The sequence below is a fragment of the Electrophorus electricus genome, chromosome 24 (genome assembly GCF_013358815.1).
Source record: "Electrophorus electricus isolate fEleEle1 chromosome 24, fEleEle1.pri, whole genome shotgun sequence".
Classification (NCBI taxonomy): domain Eukaryota; kingdom Metazoa; phylum Chordata; class Actinopteri; order Gymnotiformes; family Gymnotidae; genus Electrophorus; species Electrophorus electricus.
Genome location: NC_049558.1, coordinates 9,468,242 through 9,473,554, shown reverse-complemented (window position 1 = coordinate 9,473,554; position 5,313 = coordinate 9,468,242). Strand labels below are relative to the sequence as shown.

Sequence of the window (5,313 nt, the reverse complement as noted above, 5' to 3'; positions counted from 1 at the left end):
TCCTTCTGATGTTTCACTGGGTATTTAAAAAGAAATTGAGTATTTTTTCAGACAAAGTTTTTAAAAAACTGCCAACCAATGAATGCAGAAAGTCTGGAACATTGTTCCTAAGTGAGGTGTTTTCTTATTTCAAGTCGTTGTAAAACCAGTGCTACTCTCAAGTCTGACAGGTTTGATATTAAATTCACATGCCCGATAAGAATCAGGACCGATGTTTCTGAAGACCACGTTGCATCCCCCTGCAGCAGGTGCAGGAAAGCTCTACAAAGCAACTGCCAGAAATTCTCCCACCTGGGGATTTTCCAAACAAGCCTAGCAGGTCTTCTGCCGTAGACGCCCTCCTGAAAGCCGTCTTTCTTGGCTGGAGCATTTTCTGCAGTAGTGTAATAATCATTTACACTCACACCAGTAAAAACCTTTGACCCCTTAAAGAAAAGTGTTCATTCAGTCTTAAGGATGAGAAAGAGAAACTCAAACCACTTTAGTGAATCATCACAAAAGACTACAGTTACTTTGAAATCATTTGTGATTTAAAGTCAAATTGCACTGTGAAGTGACTTTCACAACCTAAGTCTATTTGTATTTGTTTTCTAATCTGAATTACTTTCTGGTAACATGTAGCCTGACAGTGACTTTAAGCTTTTTAGATAAAAAGTAAATTGGACAAAGTGTACAACAGAGGTTTTCACACAAAAATGTAATTTCCCAACAACCTTGGCCTTACTGCTGTGGTTTATCAATTAACTCTCTGTCCATTATTAATTAGGAATTGAATGTAGGTGATTTGGTATGAAGCTATGAGCCAATGATTCTGTAATGTTCTCATTCTGCACCACACACTGATCCAGTAACTGAGGCTGAGAGGAAAGAGGGGAACATGTGTAATAGTCATGGACAGAAGCAGAAATCCTCCACAAAGTCCATCACATTTTGAGTGGCCTTACAGATAAGATTCAGATGGCTCCCACGGGACATGAAGTGCAGAGGGGTTTTGTAGGCATGGTGAGGTGTTTACAAAGCAAACACTCCTTCCCACTGCCTGTGCTGTTTGATAATGGAGGTCGAGGGGAGTTGGTTCATAAAATAGTGCTATATTCCAGATGGCGAACATTATCAGTCTCAGCAGTGCAAATTAGGCATGTATCCCAGCTGCCGCAACAGCCTGACCTAATAGATTTTTCATTACTAATCACTTCTCTGTACCAGTAGTTAATCACAATGTCACTGCTCCGCCACGATCTCATGATTTCTCAGCAGAAAAAAATCCTACAGGTTTCTGATTGGTTCATGTGGAATAACCAATCAGAGAAAGAGTTGACTTCTCAAACGGGTGAGTTTTTCCTCTCAAAATTACATATTCTTTTTCATTTCTGTTAAAGAAAATCACATGTATTATTATTATTATTATTATTATTATTATTATTATTATTGTTATTTCCAAGATTAATTACAAATGGGTAAAAGGCAGAGATAATCTAAGATCATGTCAGAATGTGAAGCAGGACTGACCTTGACATCTATCCACTGACAGGATTATAGCGTTATTGCAACAGGATTTCACCTATCAGTCTTTACTGGCCTATAAAATGTATTTACCTTCAGACACAGAGTGGTGCAGGTTCAAATCATTTGATGAATCACTTTATCACTTTGGAGGGCAAGGATAACCTTAAGAAATAGAAAAAAGGGTCACAGATCAAGTCACTAAAATGTTATTTTCGATACTTTACACTCAATCAGAAAAATACTGATATGTTGCTGACATATTCCTGGGGTGCTGGGCTCCTCTGTTGGCTTGCTCAAGCTGAGCAAAATAGAAAACTAATTTCTCTATAGTTAATACATTTAAAATTTTATTGCTCCTCCAAGATGTGTCGGGGATTCCATTAAGCCAAACTGTGGAGATGAGAAAAGCCAGGATGAGAAGAGAGTCTCTGTACACTATGACACTCCATTTAATACTGCACTCTTGATAACACTTTACTGTCTCATGTCTGCACTCCTACAACAGGTTCTTTTTCTAATTCTATTAATTTCATGATTGCATCTCACACTCAGAGGTCAGAAACACAGCTTGAGTTATTTACACCGGTATTTTCTTCCATGAACTGCATATTGTAAATATATGATTAAGTGAAAAAAATGCTGTTGTTCATACCTAAAGCATGATATATTAATTCACTTTAAAAGAGAAATTTGTATATTTAAATAAAGCTAAAATGTATTTTCCTTGCCTATTAATTTATAATATGCTATGAGAAAAAGCACTTAGAATTACCAAGATAATGCATGCTTATTTATTTTGGCCCTAGTTCAAAGTACAATTCAATAAATAGGAAAGCTAGCATGTATTTAAAATAATTGCTACTAGCTATTTAAGTTTGAACAGAAGTACATACATCTTCTCTGCAGTGGAGAAGCTTTTTTTTCTGTAGGGGAAAGTGGGAAAAAATAAAATGTATAAAACTATAAAGTGGGAGTTTACCTCAGCATCTACAGTTAGAAAATGCTAGATTACATATGTTCCTTTGCATTTGGAATGGTGTTATCCTGATAAATAAATCATTGTTATCATAATTAACTCTTATGTTACCCTGAGCACAAGCTTTACCCACACTATGAAGCCATCTTGATAGTGTTATGCATTACTTAATTTTATTTAATTTAATTTGTTTATTTATTTATTTTTGCTCTGTGCTAAAGTTGCATTAATGACATTTATTTTTGTGCTTAATGAACTTATGGCATTCTGGACGTACAGAGAACACTGAATCCATGTTGTTGTTTTGACTGCTTGCTAATTAATAACAGCCACAAGGAACACTCATAAGCCTGAAGATGATGCTAACGATCCTGTCGTCCCAACTCATAAAATACATTCAGATAATCATTAGGTTCCTTCCTCCTGAGTGGATTAATAACAAGTAGCAAATAATCACTTTGACAGTTAGTAGAGTATGCTGTTGCTATTGGCAACACAGAGGCGATGCACCTGGGTCCTGTAGCCAAGAGTGTCCCTGAGAGCAGCCCACAGCGTTACTCTGCCTGAAATTTGCATGAAGGGGTTGGCACAGAGATAAGGGGAATCCAGAGAAGGGTGTGTGTGTGTGTGTGTGTGTGTGTGTGTGTGTGTGAGTGTGTGTGTGTGTGTGTGTGTGTGTGTGTGTGTGTGTGAGTGTGTGTACATGCGTGTGTGTGTGTGTGTGTGTGTGTGTGTGTGTGTGTGTGTGTGTGAGTGTGTGTACATGCGTGTGTGTATGTACGTGTGAGGGTGCGTGTATGTGCATGCTTGCATACGTATGTGTGTGTGTAAGCAGAGAGAGAACAACAGAGAGCCAGAAAGAAAGATGGATGTTGCATGATATAAAAGGAGCAGTTCTGGCAGCAGGTGCACATTACAGGTGACTTTCCCCCCTCTCTCTCACCTTCTCTTTCACTCTGGTCTTCATTGGACATACTTTACACTTGCTTCTGTCTTATTTTGTAATACATCACAAACTGTTATTATTGAGAACTTTGCCAAGGTAATTTATTTACGCTCTTACAATTTATTCAGTAAATGGAATAACTGTTACTAACATCCAGTTTTTCACTTTACAAGCATCTGCTCTGCATCAAAGTACAAAAGAAGCTGTCTAACAGTCATAGTAAGACTGCCTGATGAGGATTGGTGCTAATTCTGTGTGGTATGGTTTTTTTTTTTGGTGCTGTGTGTGTGTGATCAGAGCATGCTGGCAACACCTGAAACGGTGAGTCTAATTTTGGTCTTTTTTTTGCTATTTTTAGTTTAGACTCATAACAACAAAAACAAATGTGTCTTTCTTCCATGCTAATCCCTCAAGTCATGGTGGGTGGACACCTGAAGAGGAGGAAATACAATATTTCTCATTAATGTAGCTGAAATAACACTACATCACTGTTATACATAGTCTGAACAAAGATTACTAACACACAAAGCAGATTATTTACAAAGCAGATCATTACCAATGTGTTTTGTTGATGTAGTTTAAAGTCTCCACACTATTTTGTCTATAATGCAAATTAATTAACTGAATGATACTGCGATATGTACCTAATTCACAATGCAAATGTATACTTTGCATATGTAATAACCGCTACTTTCAACACCGAAAAGCAAAATACCCTGTTTTCATGCCATGTTTATCTTACACACATAAGCACGGTTAACACGGCTGTGTTGGATTTGCAAATGTAATACCCTAGCCACGCCCACACATGTATAAGAAAGGTATGAGCTTGCATTTTGTGTGTAATACAGTTACGTAATCCATAATTAAGCAGAAGTACAGTGACTTTAGCTGATCCAGTTTTAGGTCAGGAACTTTGACTCTCATAGAGGTACAGTGTCTTAAACACTCATAGAGTAAAGCAGTCTACTTCAGTATGCCATAAGCATGAGCATAGGACCAAAACTGAAAAAGGTTTTCTGTGGTGTGCTTCGCTGTGTTCATACAGATCCATTACCTCCAGGGAGTCAGAGCTGGACCTGGTGAGCCATCAGCTGGTGAGGTGGACCTGGATATGATTGAAGAGTATCTGAAGGAACACACAGGGGAAGTGCAGCCAAGAGCCTGTATCCAGAGCAGGAGCAACGGGGAGCTGCTGACCTCAGGTCAGGAGGCGAGAACAGTAAGATCTGCAACAGAGAGGTCAGAGTGTCCAATAAAAAGGATTCGCTGGCAACCAATTCCCTGGAAGCCACAGTTATTTTGGATGGAAGAGCTTTTCTTGAGGGCAAGTTGATTGCAACTCTCCAGAGTTAAGGATAAGTGTGATCCAGTAAAGAGAAAACAAATCTCTCCTTAACCTGGTGTTCTTGAAGATATTGTAGATTCTTTAGAGTTTAATTGACTCATTTTCTTTGAGAGAATTTAAATGACATTTTTTTTCTCTGCAGAAAACAGCTGGTCAGGTCGACATGTATATGAGTGGCAGTATGGTGGGCCAGTAGGACCAGAAGAGAGATGTTGTGAGCAGCAACCTCAACGGCAGCAGACATGGCTCAGTTTCTCCAGTCCCAGTGAGTGGGTAAGTAAACACATACACACACACACACACACACACACACACACACACACACACACACACACATGCACAGATAAACACATATGTACACACATACAGTGATTTTGCAAGAGGAACTGTTGGATAAAGGAATAATGCCAGGTTCCATCTGTGGTTTATTTGCTCTTTTGACTGTTGAAGGGGGGACACTGTCACTATGACAACCATCACTGCAGTGACACAGACTCTCAGTCCAGCACTTCAGGCTACCAGGAGTCTCCTCCATCT

At 38.8% G+C, this 5,313-nt stretch overlaps 1 long non-coding RNA gene across 1 annotated transcript; it reads right to left on the bottom strand.

Annotated features, from left to right (window-relative positions):
* Nucleotides 1–1,327: 1,327 nt before the first annotated feature.
* Nucleotides 1,328–4,531, bottom strand: LOC113588810. Its single transcript, XR_003411885.1, has 3 exons — nucleotides 4,486–4,531; nucleotides 1,597–1,668; nucleotides 1,328–1,370 (listed from the first exon to the last, which is right to left on the bottom strand). It is a non-coding gene; the product is annotated as an uncharacterized LOC113588810 (long non-coding RNA).
* Between the last annotated feature and the right edge of the window lie 782 nt (nucleotides 4,532–5,313).